Below are 18,808 nucleotides of genomic sequence, written 5' to 3'. Positions count from 1 at the left end.
CCATCGTGAAGCTGTACATCTAAAAGATATTAAAAGAAAGATGTTATGATTAGTAATTGTTGCTATATTAATTTGGAGTTAGATAATATTGCGCTTTTATAGACCTCCATTGTCACATTTCTACGAACTGTTTGTATTGTGAATATATTCCGGACATTTCAGCGATTATAAAAACTTTACAGCTATTGGGAAAAAAAATGAAACATGTAAATTAATACATTATGTAGGAGTGCATTCGTCTAAAATACTAAGTCACATTTTTGTATGTAGTCAGCTACAACCCTTTGACTTTTTCCGATGCATACTCAAGTATCACTGCTCACCTTTTCGTGGAAAAGACACCTTCTTCATGATGTAGTCGCGATCTCCAACAAAGAAGTCTCATATATGGTGCCGAGTCTTGATATCTCTGTGGCTAACGACATACTCGTGCTCCCATCATCATCATCATCGCAGGTTCTTCACCCGCTCAGTGCTTCGGGCACCACTAACTCAGTGACCAAAGAGGCCACGCATGTAGTAGTGGGCCCCTTGTTCGGTGCTTTGGGAACAACTCTAAAATGGCATACAACACGTACGTTCCATCCTTTTTATACCTAGGGTCATGTGTGTAGTGACGGATACACTGAATGGGTGTGGTGTGGGTGTATACCAGCCATGAGGGAGTGTGTGTGTCGATCTGACAACTAGACTTGCAACTAAGAAATCACTATAATGGAAATGTGGGCGTTGTACTGTTGTTGTGTTTTCCTGGTAGTGTAAGAGTGGCTTTCTTTTTTCTATGTGACGTTACGATACAGTCACCATGTATGTAGCCTATTTTGTGACGCATTTTATTGTAAAATGCGTTTCAAAAACTAGTTGTGGTAGGGTGTTTTTAAATTAAACTGTGTACTTACAAGTTTTTTGAGTGTAGAAGTATTTTTTTTTCTATTTTCTATTCTATCATAATGGTGCTGACTTTTCTCGTTTAGCATGCAGTACTATATTATTTTATAAAATGTATAACTGTTGAAATCATCTTTGAAAGTAGAATGTAAGCATGTAAGCTGCTCTCTGTGATGAAAAGCAATGCCGGCTCCCGCAGGACGTGGGGAGCTGGCTCGGTCCGTGGAGGCCTTGGGGCTCTTCCCACGGTCCGCAACTTTACATTTGAGTCACGGGGGATGGAGTCCTCGGGGATTATAAAAAATTTGTGATAAAGGCTATTTTATTTATGGTAGATTTATCGTACGCGTACCAAGCACGTATGGACGACGTACGGTGCGAAGATTGGAAGTCGTCCCATAAGCGTACTGAAGGAAGAAAAAGAAGAATATTTTTCAGATATTTATGAAGTGTATGTGTTTAGATGTTGGGTGGCTCTAAAAAGAGCCCTTGTGTTTTTTGGGAGATTTTAGTACCCACAAGTAAGTACCAATTCAGAGTCTAAAGTTCAAGAGGAAGACTCTGTTTCCCTCATCTGTTAAATGTACACCGTCTCTCCTACAGATGTCATGCATATTGAAACGCAGATTGTTGTGGTAGATGGACCCCATTCTAAAGTCTCGAAGAAAGGCAGAAACAGATTTATTCACATGTGTCCCAGCTTTTTCAATCTGTGGGCAATAGTGGTTGGACCACTTCCATTTCTGCCTTTGTGTCATGAATTCCCCCCTCCTCGCATATGCAGTTCGCTCTGTTTTCACCGCAATCCAGCACAGAAACAATCGGCGTCGCAGCAGGACGGAAACTACAATGACCAGCATGCCTAGCGAGACTGAGCGTGACCGGAAACGCCTTCAAATAGCGTACACCGGCGAAGACACGGAGTCGGATATTGTGATCCTTGCCAACCTGGAGAACAGCAGTGGATTGCGGTACCGAGGAGTTCTTCATTCACAGCGGACCTGTTTGTGAGAGAGAGAGAGAGAGATGCGACCAAGCGGCGGTTCTAGGCATCTTGCTCCCCGGACGCAGTGAGAGAGAGAGTCAGTCCGACACTAAGTTGGTAACTTGGAAAGAGACGCACGCCACGGAGGTGTTGCAGCGTCTCAGTTGAACACGCTAGAACCACAGCTGAGGAAACGGAGGTAAGCTTGAGCAGCTGCTCTCTGCCCCGCCCTCAGAACCCGAGAGTTTGCTCCGTGTGTGAAACAAACAGAGATGCACACTACGGAGGTGTTTGCCGCGTCTCTGATGTGAAGTGCGTGAAGCACCTGAGAGGACATTCTTGTGCTGTGCTCTTAGGGTTGAGAAGGTCGAGCGGCTGCTCCCTTCAACTCAGTCCCGAACTGCATGGTAGAGTGCCCGGCTGGGCCTCCCAAGTTTGTTGTTTCCCTGCTAGAGCATCAACACTCGAGTAGAAGAGACCACATTGATACACATCGCCATTAGCAGCGCTCGAACGGCATTTTCCGCCGTTTCTTAGCACAGTGCCCTCAGTTGGCGAATACCGGGACCGGTATTCATGCGGAGGACGGTGGGAGCCCCTGAAAGGCAAAGGGACCGGTGCTGCTAATGGGTATCGTTGACCTTTGCTTTTTGGTTACTACTTATTATTCGTTTTGACTTCCTGTACCGTATTATTTACTACCTTGGTTTATTTGATTCTTTCTTCACAAAGCGTATATCCAATAAATACTTATTGGACAGCTATAATTGGTTGGAGTCTGATTCTCTTGTTCTGTCTTGCCTTCCCCGATCCCGGTTGATCCAGAGGTTACAAAATATCCGACCGTTTTAACATTAACCAACCCCTGGTCGGGTGGAAAACAATGGCTACCTTGGACGATGTGTTGGCAGCTTTGGCATCTGTTCAAATCGACCTTACCGCATCCAGGCAGGAAACTGCAGACCTAAAGATAAGACTTGATACTCTACAAAGGAACCCTTTTGATGCGGGACCCCACACCGCGACTCCTACTCCTGCAGTGGTGGTGGAAATGCCCGTCTCCATTCCTTTGGCCACACCCGAGAGGTACAGCGGAGACCCTAACACTGTACAGGTCTTTCTCACTCAAGTGGCTTTGCACCTGTCATGCAAACCCAAGGCGTTCCCCACCAGCCAAGCAAGGGTGGCTTTTCTCATTTCATACCTGGCGGGGAATGCAGCACAATGGGCGGTTCCATTGGTAGGGACGACCCCCTTCTATGTGACCGGGGAGCCTTTCGAGAGGAGTTCCTAAAAGTATTCGACAGAAGGGCTGACTCCTATACCGCAGACAGGGAGATGTTGGAGTTACGTCAGGGCAACAATGACCTTTTGCAATATTTGAACGCATTCCGGCGTCTTGTGGCCGAGACCAAGTGGCCTGTCTCTAAACAAACGGCGCTCTTCCACCAAGGGTTGAGCGATGAACTCAAGGACGTCATAGCACAGATCGACCCACAACCCAAGACTTGTGAAGGTCTCATCAACTTGGTACTGCGATTGGATCATAGGTTGAGTGAGAGGAAAGGAGACCATAAAAGAAATGGAAAACCTATGCCCTCTTATGTGTCATCCGGAAACCCCGAGTCCAGCCCCGTCGCTAAAGCAGAACCAATGGACATCGGAGCCATCCGGGCTAGCCTGACCGCCACAGAAAAAGAATCACGCCGCAAACAAGGCCTCTGCTTGTACTGTGGCAAGAAGGGTCATTATATCCGTGAGTGCCCTGCTAAACCGAAGACCAGTCGATACCGAGCTACCCGAACTGTGACGGCAGTAGTGGACGGGCCGGCGGAAAACTAACGGACTCCCTGAACAGTGAAGGGGCCTCATGGAGTCACGTATGCATCCCTTCTTTGTCACGCCTGGAGCAGGTGCGTCAGCAGCACTTATTTATCACTGTATACATAGGCATTCATGCACAATGGATACCTTTGGTGGCCATGGTTGATTCCGGGGCCACAGGTCTCTTTATGGACCAGAAAGAAGCGCAGCGACTGGGCATCTCCCTCATTCCCAAGGAAGTACCTGAGGATGTGTATGCTGTGGATGGAAGGCGACTGGTTACGGGACCTATTGGGCATCACACAGGGGAGCTTCCTGTGAAGTACGGTGAATGGCACAGGGAGGTGATTGACTTCAGAATCATTCGAGCACCATAGTATGGAGTGATATTGGGTCTACCCTGGCTCCAAAAGCACAATCCTTCGGTCAACTGGATGACCCATGAGCTAAAGATGACGTCTCTGTATTGCCTAAGGCAGTGCGGGTTAAGTCAAGGATCAAGTGGCAGCACTCAAGGCTTGGTTCACAGGGTAGCCACAGCGGCAGAGAAAGAGGTTGACCTTCCCAGAGCTTATCACAGCTATAGTGACGCTTTTGATGAGGTACGGGCAGAGGTGCTCCCTCCGCACAGGATGTATGACTGCCAAATTCACTTGGTTCCGGGTGCATGCGTACCCAGTGGCAGACTGCATGCCTTAACGGAGCCGGAAAACATCCATTTACTCTCCTATCTCGACAAGCTCCTGGGGTTTGGGTTTATTAGACCATCCAAGTCCTACGGCCAATGGGGAGTTGAGGGCTTGTGTTGACTTTAGGGCTTTGAACGCAATCACAGTCAAGAACAGGTACCCCTTGCCCCTCATCAGCGTTCTGCTGGAACAGGTGAAGAAGGCCCGTATTTATACAAAGCTCGACCTCAAGGGGGCATATCACCTGGTGCGCATGCGGAAAGGTGACAAGTGGAAGACTGCATTTAAGACCAGATTCGGTCTTTTCGAAGACCTCGTCATGCCGTTTGGGCTCTGCAACGCCCCTGCTGCCTTTCAATTCTTCCTCAACGAGGTGTTCCGTGACGTCCTGGATGTGTACGTGGTAGTGTACATAAACGATATCCTCATTTACTCCAACACGGAAGAGGACCACGTACAACACGTAATATTGGTGGTCGGGAAGCTCAGGGAGAACATGCTGTTCTGCAAGCTTAGCAAGTGTGACTTCCATGTCACGTCTGTGGTGTTCCTTGGGGTGATGCTTAGCCCGAATGGGCAGGAGATGGTGGAACGCAAGATCAAGGCAGTGGAGGAATGGCGTCAAGGATGTACAAAGCTTCATCGGGTTCGCCAATTTTTATAGGCGTTTCATCGATGGGTTCTCTGGATTGGTGGCCCCGATTACTCAGCTATTGCAGAAATCACAGGCGTTGATCTGGAACCAAGAGGCGCAGGATGCGTTTGGAGCCCTGAAGAAGGCATTCGTCACTGCCCCTGTGCTGTCTCACCCCGATCCGGAACAACCTTATGTTGGAGGACGCTTCGGAGGTGGCTGTGGGGGCCATCCTGTCCCAACGTAACCAAGACACAGGCGTGCTGCATCCCGTGGCCTTCATGTCCAGGAAGTTAAACGACGCTGAACGCAATTATCACATTGCGGAGAAGGAGCTGCTGGCTATCAAGGACACCTTCACAGAGTGGAGGCATCTGTTGATGGGAGCCAGGCATGTGGTTACCGTGTTCACGGACCACAGGAACCTGCAATTTATGTCGGCGGCAAGACACCTCTCCCCACGGCAGCTAAGGTGGATGCTCTTCTTCTCCGGCTTTAACTTTCACATTACGTATCGACCAGGTACTGAAAACAAGAAGGCGGATGTGCTTTCCCGTCAAACCTCTGCTATGGAACCACGGCCTTTCGCGGAACGCTCCATCATTCACCCCGATGCGGTGTTGGGTGGGGGTGATACAGCCGGATGCTTTTCTCAAGGGCATCCAGAACGGGATACGTTCCTTTTCTTGAAGAAGATGGCTCCAATGCCACAGGGAGTGGCAGGTCAGGGAAGGGATACTGATGCATGGTCGCCGGTTGCTGATACCGACGCCTCGGCTTCAGAAGCAGGCCTTCACTTGGTGCCATGTTTCGCCCTGTGCTGGTCATTTCGGATTAGAGAAAATGTTGGCCAGCCTGGGGAGACACTTCTGGTGGCCGTCCATGAGAGCAGATGTCCTGAAGTGGGGAGCGGCCTGTTTGACCTGTGCCACCATGAAAGCAGATCATGGGTGTCCGCAGGGACTGCTACAACCCCTTCCTACGCCATGCCGGCCGTGGGAGAACATCTCCTTGGACTTCGTAGTGGGCCTGCAGGTGGATCAGAGATGCACGGTGATCCTGGTGGTGGTCGACTACCTCACGAAGATGGGGCACTTCATCGTATGCAAGCAGGTGCCGTCTGCAGGTCAACTGGCATGGCTGTTATTGAGAAATGTGGTGAGGTTGCACGGATTGCCCAGCGTGATAGTGTCGGACTGAGGTTCGCAGTTTACAGCCCAGTTCTGGAGTACATGGTGTTCGGCATTGCACGTCACTTCGGCCATGTCAACGGGCTACCACCTACAGACAGACGGCCAGACGGAACGCCTAAACCAATTTCTCAAGCAATACCTGCACTGTTTTGATGAGCAAGGGAGTGAGGAATGGGTGGATCTGCTCTGGATAGCAGAAATAGCTTATAACAATGCCACGCATAGCTCCACCAAAGCTTCCCCTTTCTACTGCAACTACATACATCACCCCAGGTTTTTACCGTTTCTTCACCCTCTCAGAGACGACAGAATGCCTGGAACCTCCACAAGGGTGGCTCACATTGAGGAAACCCTGATGCATTCACGAAAGTGCCTGGATGCTGGCAAGGCAAAGTACAAGGCCGTGGCTGACAGGAGAAGGAGGCCTGGGCCCTTGTACGGGGTGGGAGATTACGTCTGAGTGTCTACCAAGAACCTACGGTTTCGCAAACGTAGTATGTTTCATCCCAAATACATTGGCCCTTACCGCATCACCAAATGCATGAGCCCCGTGAACGTGAAACTGTGTTTGCCTAAGCAGCTACGGATCCATCCTGTTTTCCACGTGCCGCTGCTTAAACCCTCGTCTGCACCTGCTCGTGCAAAACCGGTATCGGTATCAGTGGACTCGGACGTGGAGTATGAAGTTGCAGGCATTAGGGGCTCCAAGTGGCGAGGTGGCAAGTTGTGGTACCTCGTGGCCTGGAAGGGGTATGGCCCGGAGGAGCAGTCGTGGGAGCCGGCGGCCGGAGTCTATGCACCTCGTCTGGTGTCTTTGTTCCACAGGAAGCATCCGGACAGTGCTGGTCCGGTGGGAAGGGGTTGATGGGAGGAGGATGTACTGTCATGAATTCCCCCCTCCTCGCATATGCAGTTCGCTCTGTTTTCCCCACGATCCCGCACAGAAACAATCGGCGTCGCAGCAGGACGGAAACTACAATGACCAGCATGCCTAGCGAGACTGAGCGTGACCGGACACGCCTTCAAATAGCGTACACCGGCGAAGACACGGCGTCGGATATTGTGATCCTTGCCGACCTGGAGAACAGCAGTGGATTGCGGTACCGAGGTGTTCTTCATCCACAGCGGACCTGTTTGCGAGAGAGAGAGATGCGGCCAAGCGGCGGTTCTAGGCATCTCGTTCCCCGGACGCAGTGAGTTTGAGTGTCAGTCCGACACTAAGTTGGTAACTTGGAAAGAGACGCACGCCACGGAGGTGTTGCTGCATCTCAGTTGAACTCGCTAGAACCACAGCTGAGGAAACGGAGGTAAGATTGAGCGGCTGCTCTCTGCCCCGCCCTCAGAACCCGAGAGTTTGCTCTGTGTGTGAAACCAACAGAGACACACACCACGGAGGCGTTTGCCGCGTCTCTGATGTGAAGTGCGTGAAGCACCTGAGAGGTCATTCACAATCGTACTCTTGTGCTGTGCTCTTAGGTTTGAGAAGGTCGAGCAGCTGCTCCCTTCAACTCAGTCGCGAACTGCATGGTAGAGTGCCTGGCTGGGCCTTCCAAGTTCGTTGTTTCCCTGCTAGAGCATCAACACTCGAGTAGAAGAGACCACATTGATACACATCGCCATTAGCAGCGCTCGAACGGCATTTTCGGCCCTCTGTTGGTGAATATCGGAACCGGTATTCATGCGGAGGACGGTGTGAGCCCCTGAAAAGCAAAGGGACCGGTGCTGCTAATGGGTATCGTTGGCCTTTGCTTTTTGGTTACTACTTATTATTCGTTTTGACTTCCTGTACCATATTATTTACTACCTTGGTTTATTTCATTCTTTCTTCACAAAGTGTATATCCAATAAATACTTATTGGACAGCTATAATTGGTTGGAGTCTGATTCGCTTGTTCTGTCTTGCCTTCCCCGATCCCGGGTAATCCAGAGGTTACACTTTGGCATATATTAGAATAGACAAAGGCAGTTTAGGGAAAAAGTGTCATCAATTGTGCAAAGGTGTCCTTCATAAGCATTTCCAGACCTACCCCTGTCAAAGTGCCTAGGTCATTGCCACCACAATGCACAATTATGAGGTCAGGGTGTTGGAGATGTAAAAAGGATTTCACCAATGGCATCAATTGGTGCCGCTTTAATCCTGTCTGTCCAATCCATTTAATGTCTACATTTGGTAAACGTAGGTCTTTGTGAATTATTTTCTGTTGTGCGTACCTTTGGCTCCAGAAAATATAGCTGTGTCCCACAATCCACACTCTTAGCATGTTGAAGAGAGGTCTGGATGCACTCTGAAGGTCTCTGTAAATGAAATGGCAGTTTGAAAAGTAAGATTTTTCTAAAATGGTGGACAATATGCAGTTTTGAAAAAAGAAAAGAAATGATTGGTTGTTCGACAACATTCTACACTAAGCTAGGATGCATGTTTGTGTTTTTTAAAAGCCTGATTTTTATTGGTTAAGAAAAACTGATAGATAAGATAAGCTGGTATATTCTCAAGTCAAGCACACTTGCTGTTTTAATTTGCAACAATGTATGATGAACTTTTCACCTGTGTGCTGAGTTAGGTGTTCCCTGAAGTGCTTCTATAGTAACTGGCATATTGTGGAATGGGGGAAGGGTTGAAAGTTGTGTCAGTTGGAAAGGGTGCAAAAGTTCAAGCAATATAAAAGTGTGTTTCATTTTGAATTAATGTGGGAATAAATGTGATTTTTTATTTATTAATATATGTGTGTAGATTGAGTGTGTAGATTGACAGGGAATGTATGCTATTTGCTATAGGACTTCCTGTCCCCTTAGGACTGCTTAGGGGGTTTACAATGATCCCAAAGGTCAAAATCTTTGATGGCCTTTGTTGAGCCTTTGATGGCCCTGGGGACCACCACCTCCCAGGGCCGGCTCCTGTAGTGTTACAGGGTGCCTATCCCTGGGACACTGCTGTTTGCTATGGTAGGGTGAGAGTTCTCTTTCAAGTAGGAAAGCAGATTGCTTTTCGTCTGAGAGAGCAGCATGTAATCTGGTTTCTCCGACAAAAAGCAATAACGGCTCCCGAAGGAGGCAGGGAGCCGGCTGGGACCGTAAGGGTTTTATGGGGCTGCCCCCACGGTCCTGAACGTTATAGTTGAGCCCCGGGGGATGGGGTCCCCGTGGATTGTAAAAAAGTAGTGATAGATGCTACTTTTTTTTTTACGGTGTATTTAGTGTATGCGTACTGTGCTAATTCTGAAAGTCGTTTCATAAGCGTACGTCAAGTTTATGTGTTTATATGTTGGTTGCTTGTAATGAGACCTTTTCTCTTTATTGGTACTGATAAGGAAGTGCTTATGCATAGTCTAAATTTGTTGAGGAGCAGTGTTTTATACAGTGCTGAACTTTTGACCTCTGTTGACAGTTGACTTTTGCATGATCTGTTGGGGGTAGGGTGGAAAGTTATGTCAGTTGGAAAGGTTTGAAATGTTAAAGCAATAGAAATGTGTGTTTCGTTTTGAATTAATGTGTGAAGGATTTTAATTGGTTGTTTATATGTGTGTATGTGTAAAATGAGAGGGAAAATGTTCCATTTCGTGGTTCTGCTGCAAACACTGAACTATGGAGATTCTGTATAGGAATATCTACTGTGTGACTGGCAGTGGGAGAGGAGTTGGCCTAACGGCTAGGGCGCTCGACCTCGGACCTGGGGACCTGGGTTCGAGTCTCGGTAACAACGCCAAATCCTCCTGTGATTCTGGGCAAATCACTTAATCTCCCCGTGCCTGAAATGAATGTGTGTCCGTCCTCATGTAACGTAACTGGTCCTATGTAAAGCGCTCTGATACCCGATTCGGTTCGGGTCTAGTTCGCCCTATATAAAACTCTGCAAACATAAAGAAAATTCTTCTTAATCTACAAATCAATTTGAAAGGTGAGTTGATAGGTTGTATGGGAATGTATGTGGTACATCTTTGTACATTAAGGAATAATGGGGCATATTATCAAGACAGGCGATAAAATTATCGCCGCTTTATCGGCAGAAAACTGCCGATAAAACGGCGATAATGGGCTTGATAATATGCTCTATGGAATTCCAATCGAAGCCCATGTTAGAGAGTGAAGGACATCGAACATGCGCTTCGATTGGAATTCCATAGAGCATATTATCAAGCCCATTATCGCCGCTTTATCGGCAGTTTTGTGCCGATAAAGCGGCGATAATTTTATCGCCTGTCTTGATATTATGCCTCTATATTCGTCCCTTGTTAAACGTTTTATAGTAGTAAATATGTTTTGCTATAATGCATGCTGTTATTTTTTTTGTTTAATATGACATTGTGCGTCTGTGTACATTAAGGAATTATGGGCAAGCGGCAATAATGTGCTTGATAATATGCCCTTGCGAATTCCCATAGAAGCCCAGGTTATGGTGTTAACCTGGGCTTCTATGGGAATTCACAAGGCCATATTATCAAGCCCATTATCGCCGCTTTAGCGGCAGTTTCCTGCCGATAAAATCAGCGATAATGTGTCGCCCTTTGTTGATAATATGGCCCTTTTTTGTCCCTTTTTCCATAATTCCTAGCCTCTCTTTTTATACTCCTCTCTCTCTCCTCTTACTCCTTTCTCTCTCTCGGTGCTACTGTCTTTTTCTTATGTTGTCCTCTGTGTTCATATTGCCCTTCTTTGTCTTTATATTTTCCTGTTTCTCCTCTTATTCCTTCTGTCTCCTCATTTTCTTCCCTTTCTCTTCATATTATTGTGTTAGTTTTTTTGATGAAATAGTGGCAGAAATAATGTAGTAAATTGCATATGTATTTGGAAAATGAGTCAGTGTTGTTCACTGAAATGTAGTAATTATATACATGGAATATGTATAGTCACTTAAACGTTTTTCAGTAGTAAATGGTAAAATGCATGGTCTGATTTTTTTTGTGTGTAATATGTGCATGTGTGCACATTAAGGATTTATGGGGCATATTTTCAAGGACCGGTGTTAAAATTATCATCGTTTTATCGGCAGGAAACTGCTGATAAGCCAGCGACAATGGGTTTGATAATACACCCTTGTTAATTCCCATAGAAGCGCATGTTAAAACCAGAAAATGGACTTCTATGGGAATTAACACGGGCGTATTATCAAGCCCATTATCGCCGTTTTATCTGCAGTTTTCTGCCGATAAAACGGCGATAATTTTAACACCGGGCCTTGATAATATGGACCTCTGTTGTCATACTCCCTCCTCTCGTCTTACTCCTTCCTCTCTCATTATACTATCTTCTTTTTCTTATATTCTGTTCTCTTTTTATACTTTTTTTTTCATACTTGCTCCTATTTTTGCATGTTTGTCCTACTGTTTATATCGTCTCTTGTCTTTATATTCACCACTGTCGTCATAGTTGTTACTGTCTTCTCGTAGTACTCCCTCTCTGCTTATACGGTCAGTCTTCCTTTATATTTGTCTTTTCTCTATTTTTTGTCTCTGTGTCTTTTTACATTCCTTCGTCTTTCTTCATATATACTCTTCTGTTGTTATATTCTATGTTTCTTATTGTTCTTGCTGTTCTTTGCAGGTATTCCCTATTGTTTTCTCATACTTTTCTTTTTCTTCTAATACTCTTGCGTCTGTTCTCACATTTCTTCTGTCTTTTCTTATACTTTGCACTCTCTACTAATATTGTCGTCTTTTCTTATTGTGACATTTCTCTCCTCATTTTACCCCCTATTTTGTTATATTGCTCCATGTTTTCATATTCCCCTCTCTCTTCTCTTACTTCTTAATGTGTCCTCTTACTACTGAGCTTTTCTTATATTGCCTTTTGTCCTATATTCCTTCGGTCTGTGTTCATATTTTCCACTGTTTCTTCATATTTCTTTTCTATTTTTATTTTCTGTCCTCTCTGTTTATACTTCTTAAATCTGTTCATATTGTTTGCTTACATCTGTTACTGCTTCTTGATTCACTGTATACACTCTGCAGCACTTTCCTCATATTCTCTGCCTTTTCATACTGACCTGTCTCTTTATATTTGTTTGTCTCGTCAGACTTTTGCCTCTTTCGTCATACACTTTTCACTCTTTCTAATCCTTTATCTGTTTATACTCCTTCTTTTCACCTGAGACTGTATCCTCTGTTCTTCTTTACCCCTTTTTTCCTTTTGCTCCACTTTTCCTGATATTGTTTGTGCTTTTTTCTGGTACTGTTCTCTCTGTCCTTATACATAGTGTCCTTTGCTAGTATTACTTTATTGTTCTTATAGTTGTCTTTCTCTCTCATCTTATAGTGCCCCCTCTGTCCTCTTACTCTCTTTTTTTCTTCTTATACTCTTTGTTCTTCTCATATTTCCATCTTTCTCTTCATACTCTCCCTTACCTATTCATACTTTCCAGTTTATCCATACTTCCTTTATTCTGTCATATTGCAATGTCCATGTATACTCTCTTTTTTTATTATATTTTCCCTTGTTTCATACTCCTTTTGTTGTAAGTCCTTTTATTTTTATAGTCCCAGGTTTGTCCTCATAATCCTCCCTCTGTTCTTGTAAGTAATATAATAGAATATTTTATATATTTATTTTTGTAATGTTATATATATTTTTTAATTATAGATTTTGTTTATCGATACTGAAAAAACTGTATGATGCCTACTAAGTTTCAAAAGCGGAAATAACGAAAGAAAGGTGTGTATTTGAAGAGAAGTCATCAACAAGATTTACATGAACAGCAATGTGTTATCAAAGAGAAAGAAAGTCCTGGTAAGACAAGGAACACTTTTTTGAGGAAAATATTAAAGACTAAGAGTAGTCTGCACAAACAGAAAAAAGTTATTAGTGTATCAGCAACGAAAAGGAAAATACAAATAAAGAGAACAATCATGGAAAATCAAGTGCAGAGAAAACTGTGTATAGTAATAGGAGGAAAAATTAATTTATGGAAATTAGGAAAAAAATGTTTTATAATAGATTTGTTTCAAATTTAAGTAAAGAAATCAAGGTATGTAAGAAAAAACAGTATTTTATAAGAAGAAGAAAGGTATTGAAAATGTAGTTCAGAAAGCTTTGGAATTGAAAAGAAAATTGTTCATTTTAGTAATCAATAGAATTAAATCACTAGATAAGCCAATCCATTTAATGAAGGCCAAAAGTAGGTGGAGAAGAGTAATTAACAGAAGTAATTTTTGTGAGTTTTTTTTGGGTGAATGGAAACATAGTTCAAGTTCTCAACCTTTTTTTAATGAAGAAAGTTATCTTCAGAGTAATGATTTGTTGCATGCAGTTGACACTAGTGGTCATGCTTATGAGGTTAGAGATGGTTGTCCAATTGAGAAAGAGAAAATTGTTCCTAGAAATGCACACTTGGAATTGTAGTAGTATTTGCAGTGTGCGGCAAGAATCTATTGATTTTTTACACAATTTCTTACATAACTATACTAAGAAAAGTGTTAAACAAAAGTTTAAGATGTTTCAAGGACTAGACCCTTGCAGAGTGAAAAAAAATGGAAAAAAATACTGGTTTGCAAGGTCATTCTCTGGCTTGTATTTCTAAAAAAGTATGTCGAAGTGTTTTTCACCATTTCAGGATGTTAGCAGTACATCATTCTGAAATGAGGAAATTAGTGAGAACATTGTATTATGCAAAAAGTCCAGCACTAATGTTACAAAAGTTGAACAGTGCTGTTTTGCATGGATCTGTATCAGATGTAACAAATGTTTGTGATGAAATTCAGATTAGTTACGTTGGTCCTCAGGAAGACAGTGCAGAAACTGAGACATTAATAGAAGAAAATGTGGAAGAGAATATAGTATATTGCAGTGTAGAAAATTTTGAGCAAGAAATTATAAAGTTTAAGGTGATTTCAGGTGAAAGGCCAAATTATTCTTGTATCTGTTGTCGATGAATTAATTATAAAAATCAGACCAGGAGTGTTGATTTGTATTTAAAAAGTGAAAAGGAAAATAATAATGAGTGGAAGGATTTTGCAACTTATTTGTTGGTTGAGAATTGTTTTGATTTGGGTTCTGATCAGCGTATTTGTAAATATTGTTATAACAAATTAGATGAGAACAAAATGCCTGCTAGAGCCGTGCATAATAATCTTGAGTTGGTAAATATTCCTTCTGAACTGATGGATTTAAATACCTATGAGTCCATTCTTATTCAATGTGTGCATCCATTTAAGGCTATTGTTCGTATGGAGCCTAAGACAGCAAAATTGCCTCCTTCAGATTTACAGAGAGGATTAAAGGGAAGAGTTGTATATTTGCCTCCAGATTTAAAGAAAAATATTGAAACTATTGGTGTAGAAAATGCAGAGGATGAACCTCTAGTTATTCTTGTTAATGGTGTTCCTACTAAGAGTAAGAAAATCTGGCAAGAATTAGTGGATGTTAGGAAAGTGAAAAAGGCAACGTTGTATCTGGTAAAAAATAATCAATATTACAAAAATGTGTATGTGGGAGAAGAAGAAATAACAGTACAAGAAGATAGTGACTTGCCATCTGGACAAATTGAAAAAGTGGATGTGTCCAGAACTGAAGAAATCTACGAACATTACAGTGTTCATCCATTGCATTCCAAAGAAATGATGGGGAATGCTATAGAGTTATTCCAAATGAAAGAAGCAAAAGGAAGTCCCATTAGTGTATGGGGAAAAAGCTTGGAAGCTCGTTGTTTCCCTCAGATGTTTCCTACATGAAAAGGAGGACGATATGATGATTGACCTGTGCAGATTCCTGCATCTGAATACCGGACATCAAGATTATATGCAGGAGATCCAAGATTTCGACAATGTATTCCGTATTTGTCTCACCTTTTGTTTTAGAGTGATTTGTCTGGACTTTCTTATGCAGTAAACCATATATTGAAAACAGGTGTACATCTGCAAAATGTTTCGGCAAAGGAATTTATGGATAAAGTACAGCAGAAAGATAATGTTTTGGAACCTCAGCTGATTAATCTGATGGCATGTCAGCGTGGTACTAATGAGTACTGGTACTGTCGTCACGGAGAACTCAAATGTATGCTAAGGAACTTAGGAACTCCTACATGGTTCCTTACTCTAAGCTGTGCTGAATATGCTTGGGATGATTTACTTCAATTTCTTCGAGAGGCAAATCCAAATATACTAAATAGCGAATACAAGACACCTGGAGAATTGTGCTCTTTGGATCCTGTTAATGTATGCAGGTATTTCAATCATAGATTCGAAGCTATGATGTATTTTATCACCAATAAAAAAAATCCTCCTCTTGGAGAGGTTCTGGATTTCTTTTGGAGAAAGGAGTATCAAGCGAGAGGTGCTTCTCACATACATATGCTATTATGGATCAAAGATTCTCCCAAATTTGGAACAGACTCAGATGATACTGTGTTGTCTTTTATTGAAGAATATGCTACATGTTATTGACCCAAAAGTACACAAGATAAGGACTTAAGACAACAAGTCTTACGATTCCAAAGCCATCGTTGTGGGAAATACTGTCGTCGAAAGTACAAATCTAAGGACAAATTCTACACCAAATGCCGTTTTGCATTTCCATGACCTGTAATATCGAAAGGAAGAGTAAACAGTTTTATGTCATCTTTGCGACATGCTATCACAAGAAAGTCTCCAAAAAATACCTTCAACTTAAGAAGAAATGAAGAGTCAAAATACATAAATGACTATAACTCAGTCATTTTGTCCATGTGGAATGCTAATATGGATATTCAATATGTTGCAGACAATGCCATTGCTGTTGCTCGATATGTGACATTGTACATAACAAAGTCAGAAAAGATGGAATTGAAGGAAATGTGGAAAGAGATTTCCCATGAGAAGAGTCTAAGTAAGAAATTATACAGTTACAGTTTGAAGATGTTATCTCATCAAGAAATTGGAGCGTATGAATGCTCGAATTCGGATCGCTTATCATCTGCAAGTCTGTACTCCAAATCTAGAAGAATCATTTGGGTTAGTCTAGGTCTTGCTGCAACATGAAACCGAGTACTTAAATCTATACAAGAATTTGAATATTTAGCTGAAAAAGAGTCAGAAAGTAAAGATATTGTGAAAAAAAATATGTTGGATACATATTATCCAAATAGAAGTCATCATCTTGAGAACATTTGTCTCTATGAAGTGCTGCAAAACTATATTTTTAAATGGAATATTACAGAAACATCAATAATGGTATATGCTGTGATTGGTTCTGAAGGATGTCTGGTGAAAGAAAGAAAAGGACATTTGATTAATCACCATAAACTGAGTTGCAGAACACCAGACAAAAGGGAATTTTACTATTTAGCTATTTTGCAATTTTTCAAGCCATGGCGTTCAGAATTGGAATTACTTGGAGATTTTGAGAGCTATGAAGATTCCTTCAATGCAACTAAAGATACTATAGTATGTCTTGTTTTTGCTAATTATGTGAAAATGTGAACAACGAAATTGAGCAAGAAGCTACAATTGCAGCTGGGATTGCAAGAGATAGTTCTCAAGACTGTCAAACTTCAGCGACCAGGACCCACTAGGAGAACCAATTGTTCAAAATGAAGCAGCAACTGCTATGAAAGAGGTGGAAACAGCAATGTATCAAGCTCAAGAAGATGTAACAAACTTAGGAAACTTGGAAGAACAACTAAATCTTGAGCAGAAAGAAATATATGAGCAAGTGAGAGAACAGATTCAGCATGGATTAATTCATGAGAAGAAAGAGTGCTCTTGCTCATCATTTGAACCTATCCATATGTACGTGAGTGGACAAGCTGGAACAGGCAAAAGTTTTTTTATTAAAGTAATCACAACTTTTCTACAGAAAATAACTGATTCGCATTTGTCTTGTGTTGTCACTGCCCCAACTGGATTAGCAGCCCACAATATTAAAGGAATTACTTCACATTGTTTATTAATGCTACGAGTAGAGCATGAAAACAAGTTAGAGTACCGCAAGCTGTCTGGCGTAGGTTCTTGTGAAATTTCAAGAGTGTTGAGGAAAATGAAACTTCTCATTATTGATGAGGTAAGCATGGTATCAAACTTAATGCTTGCCTTTGTGCATTTAAGAATTCAGCAAATTCTTAAAACAGAGTATGACATATTATTCGGACGAAAACACGTCATAGTTTTTGGAGATCTTCTACAACTTACTCCTGTTAAAGAACAACCAGTGTTTAAAACACTGGTGCATGAAGATACTAGAAAGTCTTTGGGGCGCATTGGAAATGTAAACATTTGGTCATATTTTCAGTATAAGGAACTTATTACAAATATGCGACAGGCAAATGATGCTGATTATTGAACTATTCTTCAAGATATAAGAATTGGAAAAATGAGTGTACATGGCAAACAAGCTTTACTGAGACGATTACTTTCCAGTTTGTTTCCAAATGAAAATATTGTCTCTGAGGAAATATACATGAGAATTGCAGAAAACAAATCTGTAATCTGCTTAATGCCAACACTGCGTGAATGTGCTATATTCAATGAAGAAATTTTAAAATTGGAAAATGAAGAAATTATAAAATTGGATGCAATTGATCAAATAGAACATGAAGGAATCACTAATATTTTGAGTGAAAAGTTGAAGAGGAAATTGGATTTTTTAGAGAAATCGAAAACTGCTGGTTTAGAAAAGAATGTGTATGCATGTGTAAACTGTAGGGTAATTTTACGACATAATTTGAATGTGGAAAAAGGTTTAGTAAATGGAGCAATGGGTAAAATTGTTGATTTTGTTAATTATGCAAATAGAGGTGGGATTGAATTTTTGAAAATCAAATTTGATGAAATTGCTGAAGTAGAACAACTTAGTCGTTGTGCAGCTCGATTTTTGCTTGTAAAAGATTTGTATGTCTGCATAAAACAGTTTCCTGTTTCTTTGGCATATGAGGTGACCATTCATAAATCTCAAGGTTTAAGTGTAGATAGTGCTTTAGTGAATATTGGAAGTACCATGTTTAAAGAAGGTATGGCATATGTTGCTTTGTCTCGAGTCAGAACTTTATCTGGATTGTACTTTATTGATTTTGATGAGACAAAGGTTTGTGCAGGTGGAAATTGTGTGAAAGAGTATAATTGGTTAAGAAGAGAATATGCACCCAATTTAGGTCAATATGCAGAATTTGAAAAGCGTGTGGTATGTAGAAGAAGAAGATTTGAGAATATTTGTAGTGAAACTGTAGAGAAAGGAAAAAAACAAGATGAAGTTGCAGCTGCAAGCAAAAAGAGAAAGGAAAGTGTTGAAGAGAATGTTGGTTATCGGCTTGAAAATAGTTGTGGTGTCAACTGCTATGCTAATGTAGTTGTTAATGTTGTTATTTTTCTTGAAAGTTTGCAACAGCAAATTGTAGAAAATTGGGACAAAAGATTATGTTCATTGTTGAATTCTGTTGATGAGAAATGTAGTAGTGATAAAAGTAAAATACAAAGTGTTTGTGATATTCTAAATGTTTTGGACATATGTTCTGGTTGTACTCAATTTACGCAGAATATTCAGCAACATTGTCAGGAATTTTTAATGTTTATGCTTGGTGTACTGGAAGATGAAGGAATAGATGTTGAAAACCTTTTTGGCCTTTCTTATAAATGGCAACATGACTGTCAAAATTGTTTGTTTACATGTAGCACTAACATAGGCAGTGGGAGATTCA

The sequence above is a fragment of the Lissotriton helveticus genome, chromosome 2_2 (assembly GCF_964261635.1).
Source record: "Lissotriton helveticus chromosome 2_2, aLisHel1.1, whole genome shotgun sequence".
NCBI classification, from domain to species: Eukaryota; Metazoa; Chordata; class Amphibia; order Caudata; family Salamandridae; genus Lissotriton; species Lissotriton helveticus.
Note: the sequence above shows the minus strand (reverse complement) of the source record.